The sequence below is a fragment of the Gracilinanus agilis genome, chromosome 5 (assembly GCF_016433145.1).
Source record: "Gracilinanus agilis isolate LMUSP501 chromosome 5, AgileGrace, whole genome shotgun sequence".
Lineage (NCBI taxonomy): Eukaryota > Metazoa > Chordata > Mammalia > Didelphimorphia > Didelphidae > Gracilinanus > Gracilinanus agilis.
In genome coordinates this window covers 128,197,006-128,213,094 of record NC_058134.1, presented here as the reverse complement: position 1 = coordinate 128,213,094, position 16,089 = coordinate 128,197,006, and positions in this window count along the sequence as shown.

Here is a 16,089-nt window from a genome sequence, read left to right as displayed (position 1 = left end):
TATATTTTATTATACGTAATAAAGTATAATATTTTATTATATTATTTTATAAATAGGGAAATTCAGCTCAGAGAATTTAAGTGACTTTCCCAATGTCACAAAGCTGTTAGCATCTGAAGTGGGATTTGAACTCAGGTTTTCCTCCTGGCGAGTCCAACATTCTATCCATCAAACAACCTAGTAGGAGCAAATAAGAAGGAGGTCCAGATGTGACCCAAAGCATCTCTGCAGAAGGCAGGCAGCAGAGCCTTCGGAAAGAGCAGACCTAGAACTCTGAGTTACAAATTTAGAGAATTCTGTTGCCAAACTGGTACTCCAGTGAAAGTCTTCAAAGAATCATTCAGAAAATCCATCTCAGCCTTTCCTCTGAGAAGAATATGAAGTCATTTTTCTTCCGTGTTGTACCACTTTCCTTGATCAATGTGCCCTTAATGACTGGAGAGGCTGATTTATCAGAGAGGCCTGTCTGAGAATGAGGTGGGAGATAGTCCTTGGGGCGGACTCTCTCTCAGCTTAGCTCAGGAAGGGATGAGGCTAAAACCCTAAGATGAGCAAATGAGGCCATAATAATAATAATAGCGAATATTGATAGAGCACTTAACATGGGTCAGCCATTATAAACATTTTACAATTGTTATTTTATTGATTCTTACAACAATTCTGTGAGGTGGTTGCTATTATTATCCTCATTTTACAAATGAAATAGATGTGAACCGAGTTTAAATGATTATCGCCAGGGTGGTCATCACTAGACTTGGATTTGAACTCACGTCTTCCTGACTCTAGGTCTGGCTCTCCATCCACTGCCCCACCTAAAAGAAGCAGAAAAGGTAGATTCACATAAGGAAGTTGAATCCACATAGTAGGCGATTCTAGGGTCTATTTAAGTCAGTGGTTCCCAAACTTTTTTGGCCTACCGCTCCCTTTCCAGAAAAAATATTACTTAGCCCCCTGGAATTTTTTTTTTATTTTAATAGCAATTAATAGGAAAGATAAATGCACCTGTGGCCATCACCGCCTTTCCTGGATCGCTGCAGCACCCACCAGGGGGTGGTGGTGCCCACTTTGGGAATCACTGATTTAGGTCCTTCATCCTGATTTCATTAAACAGAGTTGCAAGGGATTTCCAAAACCATTTAGTTCAACCCATTCTTATTATATATATATAATTTATTTATTTATATATTTTTATATATATACATATATATATAATCTCCTTTAAACATATCAATCCAGACTTTGCTTGAGCACCTTCAATAAGAGGGAATCCCATTACCTCCTAAAGCAGACCATCCTAATTTTTTATAGTTCTCATTGTTGGGAAGTTTTATTTTATATTATATTATATTTGGAATTTCCAGAAATAGGAATCCGTGGCATGCTCCAGGGTCGAACAACACAAATCTAATCCCTCTTCTACGTAGTCTTTCAGGGACATGAAGACAACTTTGATGTCTCCCCCTTCACTTCTACAATGAATCATTCCCATTTTCTTCAGTACAATACAGTATAGACTTAAAGCCATTCAGAAACCTAGGTACCATCTTCTAGACATTTTTCAGCTTACCAGTGTCCTTCACACGTCAGCAGAGTATTTTCCCTTCCTTTTCTTTATTTCTCATATTATATGGGTTTGCATTACCTTCCAGTTTTAAGCAAACTCTCTGGGTCCAATATTCTCTGAACCCAAATTCGGCATTTCTGCACAGTGACACCACAATAGTAAATGATATTTGCAGTGATGATTGGGAAGCTCTCTGAGCTCCTGAGATGCTTTTGGAAACATCAGGAGGGAATTAAATAACGTCCACTCTCCAATTCCAAATCCAAATGCAAGCTCCCAGAGAAGAGGGCTTTGTTTCTCATCTTTTCTTTATAACAACAGCAGGGCCTTACATATTTTTCTGGGTTTTATCATGGTCATGTCCAAAGAATTCAACACAAAGAGGCTGGGCTACTTGTGATAAATCATCACAAAACAGCAAGGCTGGAAAATGGTCAAATGCATTAGTCTGCTGTGGGGGCCATACTTGAAGTCTTTCCACTATGGTAGAACCTACCAAAGGCAACTAGGTGACACAGTGGATAGAGAGCTGGGCCTGAAGTCAGGAGGACTCATCTTCTTGAGTTCAAATCCAGCCTCAAACTCTGACTGGCTGTGTAAGCCTGGGCAAGAAGGTTAACCCTGTTTGCCTTAATTTGTCATCTGTAAAATGCCTGAAGAAAGAAATAGGAAACCACTCGTGTATTTTTGCCAAGAAAACATAAAATGAGGTCATGGAGAACCAGACATAACTGAAAAGCCTGAACAACAATACTCCCATTTCCCACCTCTTAGGGATATTATGAAGAAAGCAATTGTAAACTAGAAAGGGGATTAGCCTGGGACCTGTGATTTCATTGGTATGAGGAATTCCTAGGGCTGGAAATTCCCCATACCAATATATACATGCTCTGCCACTATTGCAAACAAATGAAATCGAATAGTATTGTGTCATTGTAAGAAATAAAGAAATCTCTGGGTCACCATTTTGAGCTGATGATCAAGACTTTGTGGAAATTAAAGCTAGAGGTCTCCCCGCACTCAGCCTGTGACAAAGACCTCATTTGGATGTCCAGCAGTCTGTTTTATGAACTTTTGATAGTTAACAAAAGTGATTAACAAAACCAAATATATGGAATATTTACTAAAGCTTAGGAAATATTTGATAAAAGAGTTAATAAATTCCAAGTAAAGTTTTAAGACAGGCAGCTTCGATTTGCTCTTGTCCTGGTGAATTAGCACCAATTAAGACTTCTTGTTTGGACATCAGAAGGATTTACAAAGATCAGAGCATCTGTTAACTGTCTCAATCTCTAGAATGCATGGTTCAAGATATATCACAGGCACAATCCAACAACACAGTTTGAAAGGAACAATAACAAAAAATATGGGAATGAAACTGATCAGGATACAATTTTCATTCTTTTTGATATTCCAAATAATAGACTGACATCAGACAACATCTTATACAGGTTTTTAAAGATAAACAAAAGGTGCCTCTGCAGACCATAAACTCTGAGGAATCTATAGTGAATATAAATCTTTCACAGAAGCAAATATCATCTTGCCTTCATAAATTTCTACTAGTGGTTCAATGATTGTTTCTGTTATCTTTATCAGAAATAAGGATTCAGCCAAGCTGTGGACTTAACATCTCAAAATTGATAAAAGTAGCTCTCCATTTTATTGGTAGCTAAATATTCTAATACCTTTCATTATATTTATCTTTTCTACCACTGTGGTTTATAGCATATTGTTATATTTTATATCTTATAGAAAATTAGTTCATTAACTGGATCTAACTCTTTTTTAAATCATAATTGTAACTATCCACCCAAAGAATTATATGTGATTCCTTCTCTCATAATCACTGATATAAATGTAACAAAGGTAATTTCCTTTTTGCCATGAGAAAAAAAAGAGATGCTAAATGAAAAAGGAGAATGACTTGAACAATGTGCACAATGACTATAAGGATTTGCACAAAAAACACAGTGAAAAGCAGAAGAATGCTGATTAATTGCAATGACCAATCTCAGTTCTGGAAACTGACTGATGGAAGACACTTCCATCTCCTTTCTCAGCAGAGAGGTCAGAAACTCTGAATGTGGAATGTGATTTTTGTGGCCAGATGTAATTTTACTTAATTTTTTTTTCTCTTTTTTCAAAAGAGTATTCAAATGAGGGAGGAACGATGTGTTGTTATTAAGAGGAAATGACTGTGGCTTAAAAATAAGAAAACTTAATAAAATATTAAATCTGGAAAAAAGAACATGATGAACCATATACAAGAGATCTGATATTTGTTGGTTAAGCTGAAAAATTAATGACTTTTTAGACTATTCTTAATTACAGACAATGCCAGATATCGATATAGGGACAGGGACAAGATCAAAGATGTCATTGGCCCAAGGAGTTCCCAAGGGGAGAACAATGCATCACCTTCTCTGAGAGGATGTGATATGCCCAGGGTAATAAGGCCAATATGACATAGGCCAGATGGACCCACACTTTCCAGATCTCAAGTATAGTCTTCTCTGCACTACTCCTATTAGTACAAATCACAGAGTTGGTAATATTCAAATATTGCCTTTCATGGTATTTAAAATCAAAAGTCATTGATATTGTGAATGCATTTCCCAAATGCTCTGGACCATTCTGGGCTATACTTATGCAATTCTTATGTGTAAAACTAAAGATCATTTACCAAAGTTCTAGAATCATCAAAGCTTCCCCTTAGGGAAAGCTGGCTCTTTTTGTGGCTGAGGTCTACAGGATTCTGAGACGCACAACTATAAAGCAAAAGGGGAAATTTTGGTTAGTGGTTCATTTTGTCTGTACCAATGACCATACTAGAAGAGCTTGGAGGCTCAGGACCCAAACACTGATCTGAAATTGGAGAAACTAAATTCCTGACTGATACTTAATCTCTATGTGACTTTGAATAAGTTATTTACCATCCTTGGGCCTCAGTTTGTTCATCTGTAAAATGAAAGGCTTAGCCTTAGACAGATAAAAATCAGGGGTTCTTAAGCTTATTTTATGTCATAGATTCTGGTGGTAGTCTAGTGAAGACTATGAATTCCTCAGAATAATAATTTTGGATGCCTAAAATAAAACACATAGTATTTTGGAAAAGAACAATTACACTGAAATGCCATCATTATTAAAGTGTTTTTAAAACAGGTTCATGGCCCCCAGGTTAAGAAGCCCAGGAAACAGTCCCCGAGGTCCCTTCTAGCTCCAGTGATTCTCCCAGCTCAGGGAGATTTCCATTATCTCACACAATGCTATTGCGTCTCTCTGCTATGGATGATTAAAAGGTCCCAGTATTGGAGTCAGCCCATGGGGGACTCCAAAATGTATCTGTATTTTCTCAAATCATTCATCACATTCAAGCAAAAAGTCTAGTGCTCTACATTTTTCTTTGCTAATGTAAAAACTCTGGGGCCCACACAGGGATTTGTCACACAGGTCAGTGCCAGCCTCATGGCTTACACACAGTCATTACTATTCAAGGGGCAGCTGAGCAGCTCAGACCCTGCCAGGCCAGGTCCTGGAGACTCTGAGTCCAAGATTCCTTTTTAATGAAGTTTTGACACTTGGGCAACAAGTTAAAATTTCAAATGGAATCTTTTGAAACTATGACCAGGGATCAATAAGGTCCAGAGAGCTCTTTTGGATCATACTGAAACCAGCACCCTCCAAATCCCCCCCAAAAAAGAGTTTTAAGTGATGAAAATACAATCAGGGACAAAAGATTACAAAACTAAGTGAAGGTCTTAAAGGAACATTGTTTGTTTTTCTCTTTTTTAATCTCTTGCCAAACTTTAAAAAAAAAGTTAACAAATTTCTATCCAACAGCCTCAGAATCAGGAAGAGAGAAGAAAAAAAAAGTCAGCTCCCTAAGCAAACAAAAGGCCATTTACCCCTTTGACACCCTATGTGGACTTTGAAGTCACACTTCTCTCACAATTGCTGCATTCTGCCTCCAGAACAATGCCAGCCCCTTAATAGGGAAATAGTTCAATCAATTTGAAATGCAAATGAGAAAGAATGAGTATAAAATGGTGCCCCCAGTGCCCAGCTACCAAGGCTGAGAGAGGCAGGGAACTGAAAAAAAGCAGAGGAATTTTTCACTTTCATAGTACTGAGAACATGATTAAATTTTATGGTACTAATTCCACCACATACTAAGGGAAGAATGTCCTTTTGTTGTTCAGTTACATCTAATTCTTTGTGACCCTGTTCGGGGTTTTCTTGGCAAAGATACTGGAATGGTTTGCCATTTCCTTCTCCAACTCATTTTCCAAATGAGGAAACTGAGGTAAGAAGGGTTAAATAGATTTGCAGCTCTCACTGATTTATTTGTGAATTAAATACATCCATCAAACATTTATTAAATTCCTACTATGTGCAAGGCACTGTACTAAATTCTGGGGGATAAAATAGAAATGAACAAAGATAACATGTTTGTCCTTAAGGAGTTTTTATTCCAGGGACTGGGAAAGGGGAAGAGGTACAAAGATTGAAGTACAAACAAATTAACTTCAAGATCATAGATTTAGAGCTGGATTGGACCCAAGGCCTTGAAGACCGATTCATTCATTTTTCAAATAAGGAAATAGCATCCCCAAAATAAGTGACACATTCAATAAGTGCAGATGGGATTTCAATGTATATTCTTTGATTGCAAATCCAGGTTCTTTCTTTACTGCACCATACTGCCTTTTCACTAGTAGCCGGAGGGATTCTTTCATCATTATGATTTTCCACATGTAATTTGATCATTTAAGAATGAGCATTAGAGGGCAGCTGGATGGCTCAGTGGATTGAGAGCCAGGCCCAGAGAGGGGAGGTCCTGGGTTCAAATTTGACCTCAGACATTTCCTAGTTGTGTGACCCTGGGCAAGTTACTTGACCCCCATTGCCTAGCCATTACGACTCTTCTGCCTTGGAACAAATACCTAGTATTGATTCTAAGATGGAAGGTGAGAGTTTTTAAAAAATGAACATAGACTATATGAAGTCCTACATTTTAAAATTTTTAAATCTTTTGCCCTGAATAAATTAAGCACATAAACATGATTTTTAAAATCTATAAACATCTCAAAAGAAACTTATATAAATTCTTCTTACAACTAGAGTACAGCCAACTTTAGTATTGCCATTGATTATGAAATCACTCTTGGTTGAATTTCCCACCTCCTGGAAAATGCAGTGGCACTGTTGATCATCATGTATTCTAAGCATCATAACCCAGCCTGTTGTTGTTCATCCTTTGTTTTCAAAGAGGACCACTGACCTAAAGGGGTGATGTCTTGATTTATGAATGACTTGGATTTAATTAAGGCAGAGTTCCACAAAATCATCAATCTCATTATTCTATTCATTGAAGTCCAGTGGCAAAACAAAAGTTGGGACAACTGGCCATGGCCCAGGATGCAGTAGATGACCATGACATCTTTGATGTCTGACTAAGCTCTAAAAGCTTCACCGTGTAGGCTTCATTTAGCTAGTAAATATTTGAAACAAGATTTGAACTTAGATCTTCCTGACTACAGGTCCAGCATTCTATCCACTATACCACTATACCACCCAGCTTTGCCTGAAGCTCCATCTTACTGAAAAAAAAAGATAGAATCATGAAATTCAATTAGGTAATTTTGCAGATTCTTTTGAAATATTCTCCTTCTATCTGATTGTTTCTTCATTCATTTTATGCTTCTCAGAACAAGGTATATCATGCAGGGAATGCATTTTTTAAAATTTCTTCAAACATTTAAAATTTTAATTTCTCTGTAATCAATCACACTGGTAAGGAGCAAAGAATTTTTTGCTTTTTGCTAGTAGGCATTTCATAGCTAGTGTGCTAGCCAGAAAATTAAGTTTATTTTCTTGTCCAACAGAGTCTTTATTTTTCAGAGGATCTGAAATAAGAATTCCAAGTGCACAACTGTGTTATATAGCTGCAGCAAAAACTTTAATAAACCTGTTTTTAAATGCAATTTAGGGATTCCTTCTATCATGCCTGTAAACCAAAGTTATTAAAATTTAAAGTAAACAAGGACTTTATGAAACCCTGTATGTATGGAGAATAAGAAATCATAGCAGAACTTACTGGATGTAACTTGAAACATATTAAAGCTATTTACTTCATGGTTTATTTAGCCAGGTGGTACTGTCATAGGTTATAATGACATCTGCATGTTTTAGAAGACAATCTTTAATAGTTATCATGGACAAAAAATGCATCTAACCTAATGATGAGCCATTCAGAACTAAATGAAGTCATTCTTCAGCTTTCAGGGATCACCAAGCCTATACTCAGTCTTGATGATTTGGTGAGACCTGACAGAGCCTTTGTTCCATTGGCACTGGCTTTGAGAAGCCTGAGTCACCTCCATGCCCTGATGAGTCATCAGAGTAGGTTTTCAGTGGAGGTATAATCCTATTTCAATTGCCTTCTAGCCTCTTAAAATTTTATAACTATTTAATTTAATATCTAAGTTAGCAATATTCATAACATTTTATTTCAAAACTTGAACAAGAAAATAGGAATAAATAAAATGTTTTAACATACTTTATTGTAATGAAATGCCTTGTTCTCTTCTTAATATGTTAAGAGAAATATTTAATCTATTATATTCTCCTAGGTTTTCTAGTTTGAGTGGCACATATGAATGACATATTTCTTCCAATTCAAGAAAAACACTGGAAACAGCTTACAGAACTGACATGTGTGTAATTGCCCCATAGTACAGAAGCAGAAGCCTCTAAGAATAGAGCCCTGGACCTGGAGACAGGAAGATGTGAGTTCAAATCTTGCCTCAGACACTTGTCACTTAGTCTCTCTGAGCCTCAGTAGCACCATACAAAGTAAGGTGGCTGTGCTTGACCTTGGAGGTTCCTTCCTGTTCTCAAGCAATTTCTCTATGATATAGAAGGGTAGACTTCCTCCAGTAAGACAAACTTTCATATTTATTTCCCATGATTCATTCTATTCTTATGCTTCACCTTTAAGGGATTTATAAGAACATAGCATGAGTACTCCAAAGGACCTTCTGAAGTAGAGGTTGCCCTCTTCTGAAAGGACTGCACTTTTGGCAGAATGGCCTACCAAGTACCTCTCCCAAGATGGCTTAGCCTATTGCAACTCAGAATACCATAATTTAAGCAATCTAACAGCCTCAGCCTTCTGGCAGCAGAGATGATAGGCATTGGCTACTATGCCCAACAATTTCATTTTTCAGCTACCATTATATCCACCATTCTATTTTCAGTTCTAATTGATATGAACATTTTCCCTTATATTAAGTAGAAATTTCATCCTATGATATCATAGTTCTTTTCTTTGCAGCTACAATATTCATTCTAATAATAAAGCACTTCAGTTAAAAATGGGCTTTTTTTTAAAAAAAAAGGATTCTATTAAGAAGGTAGTCCAAGTACCATGATTCCCATTTTAGAGATGAGGAAACTGAGAGAGGATAAATGATGGATCTATGTGTGAAATCCTATTTAAGTCACTTAACTGTATTTACCTCATTTTCCTCATCTATAGAATGGGGGGTAATAATAGCACCTGCTTCCTAGAGTTGTTGTAAGGATCAAAGGAGATCACACCATAAAGCACTTAGCACAGCGTTTTAGTTGTAAATACTGTATAAATGTTATTCATGTTATCATTATCATTGTTAAATGTGGTATAGTGCAAAGAGCACTGCACTGGGAGTCAAAGATCTCAGGTGTGAATCCTGGATCCCACTATAATCTTGGGAAAGTCATTTAATTTTTTGAAGCCTCTCCTTCATGTATAAAAAAAATATAAGACTGGATTAGAGTAGATGGTGTCAAAGATTCCTTTTGGTCTAACTCTTCTGAAATTTAGGAAGTTAGAGTTGTTTCTACAATATGATATTACCAATCTGTTGCTCAAAATTTACTTCTGGAGAAGAGCCAGAGATCCTTGAAAAACACTAATATATCAGAGTCCATAACTTTAACATAAAGTTCATTCTAATTCACTTAATTTGGACATTTTCATATTATAAATATGTATATTATGTATATTGAGAGAGAAATATATATATATAATGAAGCATTAAGATGAAAACATCTCTAGTTCAATATCCTGTTCATTTGGAGATCAGGATGCTGCTGCTTTATGGACAATAACCTAAGAACTTGCTATGAATGCCTCTTGCATCAAATGAGCATGAATACAAATTAACTCAAACAACTATGATTAGAAAAGCCAAAGTTAAAAAATAGATTTCAAGACTTAAAGAAGACCAAAGTAAAGCATTATTCAATTAAGTTAGGCAAAATAGCAGAGCTGGGCAAAATGTCATAGATGTCTTCCCCATTCCCATTTCCCTATCCCCCATAGACAGAGGGAGGAAACGCTGATAACAGATGCTGGGAATTGCCAGGGCTTTTAGTACATTTTTCCCATCCTTCGCCTTTATGGAAAAAAAAAAGGTTAACCAAAATCAGATAAAGAGAGAGTGTAATGGAAAAGTAGAAAGCCTGATGCTGTTCTGAGGTTTTATGTACAGTCCAGGCCACTTACAATCCCAAATATATATTCTGGACATTAACAGCCTGCTGGGATATAGCTGGAATAGACTAACAACTAGGCAACAGAGGTCCTCTAAGTGCAACCAAACTGTGACGTGACAGCAGGCAAACGCTGGGAAGATATTAGCAAAAAATCAGAATATAATCAATTTGCAATCAACTGGAAGGGCACATAATATTAGGAAGCAATATAGCTTTGTGAAGAGCAAACCGGGACAGACTCTTTTCATTTCCATATATTATAGGCCAAAAAGAATTTATCATCTTGAGGCCAATCATCTGGTGATGGGCTTTTCTGTTTTTAGCTAGGCTAGTTCTATGTAGCAGCTATCTCACCCATCTTCAAGCCTGTATTTGAAACCTTTCCAGCTTAGTAGAAGCTGCCAGAGGTTCTGTCCTGTGGGCATACTCTAAGAGCCCAGCATCACTTCCATATCGTGATGTGTATTAGAGTAAAATTTAGTAGAGGTATCCCTGGGTTTTGGAAACTATGGTAGTAGATAAGATTAGAACCTTGAAAGTTCTAATGAGCTAGAGGTTTTTTAGTACAGGACCATTAGTGAACTTTGGATCTCTTGCAAGACCAACCTAGCTAACTGCAGAAGATTGTTCATTAAGTGCTTTTTTGTTTTGTTTTGTTTTTTTGTTTTTGTTTTTGCAACTGTTACTCATGAAGAAGGCAAATAAATAACCTTCCATGTTGCACTGCCCTTCCACTTAGGCATCAAGGATGGCAAAATGACAGGAAAAGGTAAAGCATACTAAGAATCACTGTTACCTTTGTCCAATGACCAATTCATTGCTAAATTATTGAGTGAATGCATGAATTAATAAAATATTTATTAGGTACTTACAGTATGCAAAACACTGAGCTATAAGCTGGTCATACAAATAAAAAAGTAAGGTAGTCTTTGCTCTCAAGGAGTTCCCATTCTAATGTGAGAGACTATATCTGCAGAAGGTTCCTGCTATGAGTAAGAAGGAAAGGTCCCATGTTGCTTAGGGTGCAAGGGCAGAGTAGTCACAATGCCTCTTCTTTCATTTTATTTCTACTGATAAAATCATACCCATTTCTGAAAGAAACTGAGCCAATTCAATTCTACTCAGAAAGAATTTATTAAGTCCCTGCTAATGCGTAAGACTTCATCTATGGTAAGTAATATTCTCATTAGAAATGAAAGCATGAGATCTAAAGAAGTTAGAGCTAAATGAAAAATTAACTCATAGGTTCTCCCAGAAATGGAAAGATTTGGAGGAGATGACTTTATCCCAAGAAAGAAAACATTATTTCACGAGACACTTGGTCACCTCATCTTACGGGGCTCACAGTGAGCCCCAAAGAGAAAACTATGAAGAAAATTGGAACTATACACTGCCATCCATTATAGAGGATGAATAAAAAGAAAAATTCTTCCTTTCCTTCCTGTTTCCTCAACCTGCCACCCTACTCTGGCTTTATTATCCTCCCATCAGTCTGAACCCCATAATTTATCCATTCAACTATGCTTATCCTCTATAGTAAATTTCTTGTTCCTACCTTGACAACACTCAAATCTGACTTCTCCCCATCATCCACCTTCTCTGTTAACTACTTGCATACTACTGAATCCCTTTGTTAGGCATCAGCCAACCAACGTGACTGGGTCCATTACTAATTTATGCTACTAAGAAGGTGAAGACTTCCCCTGATAGAATGGATAAATGAAAACAATTTATCCCAATAACAACAAAGGAGCTAAAGCAGGTGTTGTACAATGTGGAGAGCTTGGTCAGATATCAAAGACAACAAGGTCATCCACTGCATCCTGGCCCATCACTAGTTGTCCTGACTTTTGTCTTGCCACTGGACTTCCATGACCCTGGAAGAGACAGTGAGGCTGATGACTTCATGCAACTCTGCCTCACTTAAATCCAATTTATGTACAAGTCAAGACATCAATCACCCTGTGATATCATTGGTCCTCTTTAAAACCAGGACAAACAATAATAACCAGGTCTTCACTAATATACATCAATCCTTGAATGTTTAGAAAATTCTTTTTATGGATGTTTGCAAAATATAATGTTTTCACTTGAAATATATAATGAAAATAGAATTAAAGTTAATATAAAGTTAATGAAATAAAAGACCATGAAAAAGGGGATCATAAAAATTAAGGTTGAATTCTGGATGGCAATTTGGAACTATGCTCAAAGGGCTATAAAAGAATGCCTGCCTTTGATCCAGCCATACCACTGTTGGGTTTGTACCCCAAAGACATCATAGATAAACAGACTTGTACAAAAATATTTATAGGCGTGCTTTTTATGGTGGCAAAAAACTGGAAAATGAGGGTATGCCCTTCAATTGGGGAATGGCTGAACAAATGGTATATGCTGGTGATGGAATACTATTGCGCTCAAAGGAATAATAAACTGGAGGAATTTCATGTGAACTGGAAAGACCTCAGGAATTGATGCAGAGCAAAAGGAGTAGAGCCAGAAGAACATTGTACACAGAGACTGATATACTGTGGTAAAATCGAATGTAATGGACTTCTGTACCAGCAGCAATGCAATGACCCAGGACAATTCTGAGGGACTTACGGAAAAGAACGCTACCCACATTCAGAAGAAGAACTGCAGGAATGGAAACACAGAAGAAAAGCAACTGCTTGAACACATGGGTTGAGGCGGACATGATCGGGGATGTAGACTCAAAACTACCACACCAATGCAACTATCAACAATTTGGAAATAGGTCTTGCTCAATGATACATGTTAAAACCAGTGGAAATGTGCATTGGCTATGGCGGGGGAGGGCAAGTGAGGGGAGTGAAGGGGAAAGTAAGAGCATGAATCGTATAACCATGATAACTTTTCTTAAAAATAAAAATGATTAAATGTTAAAAAATCAAATCAAATCAAATAAAAAAAATTTAAGGTTGATCAAATATTTGTTTAGAGGACACTAAACTCCCAACTTGCTGAAACCTAACTAACTATAATCTGTCCCCTACTTCAAAGCTATAATTTATCCTCCTTTCCCTTTTAGGAGAAAGAGGCAAACTATCACAAAACTCCTTATATCAGAGATTTATTCATAAAACCAACTTCCAGGGGGGCAGCTGGGTTGCTCGGTGGAGTGATCCAGACTTAGAGATGGGAGGTCCTAGGTTCAAATCTGGCCTCAGACACTTCCTAGCTGTGTGACCCTGGCCAACACCCCATTGCCTAGGCCTTACCACTCTTCTGCCTTAGATTCCAAGATAGAAGGTAAAGGTTTAAAAAAAAAAACAACTTCCAGAGGTATATATAAATTCAACTTGATATCCTGTTCCATTGGTCCCTAAAGTAAGGACCAAAGAGAACCCTGGCACCCACAAGTCTTTTAAAAGAAATCTATTAAGTCCTATTCAAATTTAAAGAAAGTTAATATATCTTCCATAATTTGAATAAATGATGTGTCCTACATATAAGGGAAGACTATTTGTTAGATGTATAGAGATGTTTTGTAATAGATGCTGAATTAATTTATGAATATTATTGAATTCAAAGTAGCTGTTTTGATAGTACGTACTTTCTCAAAAACAAAAGATTCCAGTATTCTCAAGTTGAGATCTGCTACATTTTTTGACAATAAAGAGACCTCAGAAGGTTGAGATCCTCTATCCTACACCAACCACTCAAATCTATCAAATTTTGTCTAAGATCCAAAGAGGATCATAAAGATAAACTTCAGATACTGAAGGATTCTGAATATTAAACTCTATCGAACATACTGTACTAACAAAGCATGAGTACTATATTTTAGAAAAAAATAATGAACAAAAGAACCAAACCCCAAGGATCTGATTAATCAAGCCTTAATCGTTATCTTGCAAGACATGGTCTTGTTTTTAAGGAGGATGTGAAGAAACTGAAAAAAGATCAGAGGAAGTATGAAATAGTAAGTTATAGTAGTAGATTTCTTCTAAAAAAGGGAAGCTTTTCAATTATCTTCATGTCTATGAAGTTACTTTCTATTGTTGTTCTCATGTTGAGAGAAATCCAGCTTCAACTGCCATAATAATGAGTTAAGTGTAAAGAAAGCCTTTTTGACTGGAAAGATGACTAAACTCTGATAAAGGTTGCCAAGGGACAGGAAGAAATCCTCCTCCCTGGAGAGCTTTAGAAGTAAGATAGATAATTATCTATCTTAGATGGTTTAGGCATTGGCCAATCTAATAGTAAAGGCTAGACTGAATGACCTTTTGAGATTCCTTCCAATCTTAAGAACAAATTATTCTATTTATTTGCCGGGGATTGTAAGAAACCAAATTAGCCTCATTTCTACCTTTCCATTTATCCTTCAATTCCCAAGAGAAGAGGTGATAGGGGAGACTCTTCTGAAGTATTTCAATAGCTTGCATTGAGTTACCCTCTGAAAAGATGAAGGCATAGCCATATATAATGGTTAAAGATTTGAAGCAGAGAAAGAAAGCAGAGGGGTGCATTGAATGGGAAATTACCTTCTCCATACTTACCATATTTAGTATATCTCAAGGAGATATGCTCATAGGAGTAGAGATTATAGATATCAGTTACACTCAAGATGCACTGGTCAGTTGCTTTAAACATCACTCTGTCACTCTCCTTGTTGGCTGTTTGTATGTGGCTCACTGACCTGCTGTTCCAGACAACTGTGATGGTTGTGGTTAAGGCAAGAGATTTAAATGTCTTAAAAAGAATCCTTCCCTCTTGCCTCCTCAACCTTATTTTAAAATAGAGATAAAAATAAACTCATCACTTTATGATGAACTATCATATAGTGAATATTGTCATCAGTTTATATTAAGCACTTTGATCTACAGGGTTTAACGCAGAGCCTAGAACACAGTAAACATTTAATAAATGTTTTTCCCCTTAACTAGTTAATTACACTTCTTTTAACAGATAAAAAACTCCAAATTCACATGTAAAAAAAGATTGAGGCAATATTGGAATTCAGAGACCTACCTGAAAATAAGAAGTCAGAGTGCCACTGTGACATTCTTTATTGTCCCTCAAACTGCACATGATTCATTAAGGGAGATTATGGCTATTAGAGGTGTTATTTGAGGAAGGGGACATTAGGAAGTGAGAAATACACTCCCTGCCGCATCCTCTATGTAGTTAGCCACACATTACAGATATTAGGGAATAATTGTCATGCTCTTTACTTACATGTTAAAAAATATAATTTCAAATTTAGGAGCAGCTAGGTGCCACAGAGTCACCAAGACTAGAGTTAGGAAGACCTGAGTTCAAATCTGGATTCAGACATTTATTTGCTTTTTGACTCTGGGAAAGTCACTTAACATCTGTCTCAATTTCCTCATCTGTAAAATGGGGATAATAACAGCATCTACCTCCCATAGTGGTTGTGAGGACCAAATGAGTTAATCATTGTAAAGCACTTAGCACAATTCCTGACATATAGTAAGCATTTATGTTTACTATTATTATTCTTATTAAATTTAGAATACAACATATATGTAAGAACCATTTTGGTAAAGCCAACATCATGGAGTGTTATACTTTTTATGACATCATAATTACTTACCTCAAAAGGAACACAAATTAATAAAAAATTAAATAATGTCTATTCTATTTTTCTATACAAAATAAATCATCTGTGATTAAGGAAATTAAAAGAAATTTATTGGGTCTTTGTTAAAAGTAGGTTGACAATGAAATTAAATAATAAAATGCAATTTATTTTCTGCTAATTTGCAAATTTTAAACTCCAGATCACCTCACAATATAATACACAATACTTTTAACCACATCTTTACATAAAACATCTTATAAAAAATCACATGACTATACTCGATGGACAATGATTATATTTATAAAAAAACTAATGAGTAATTAAATTAAGGTGCAATAACTTTTTTTCAAATAAAATATTAGCACCATCCTGGATAAAAATGGTCTAAAACTATTGGTTGTTTTGTTCTTGT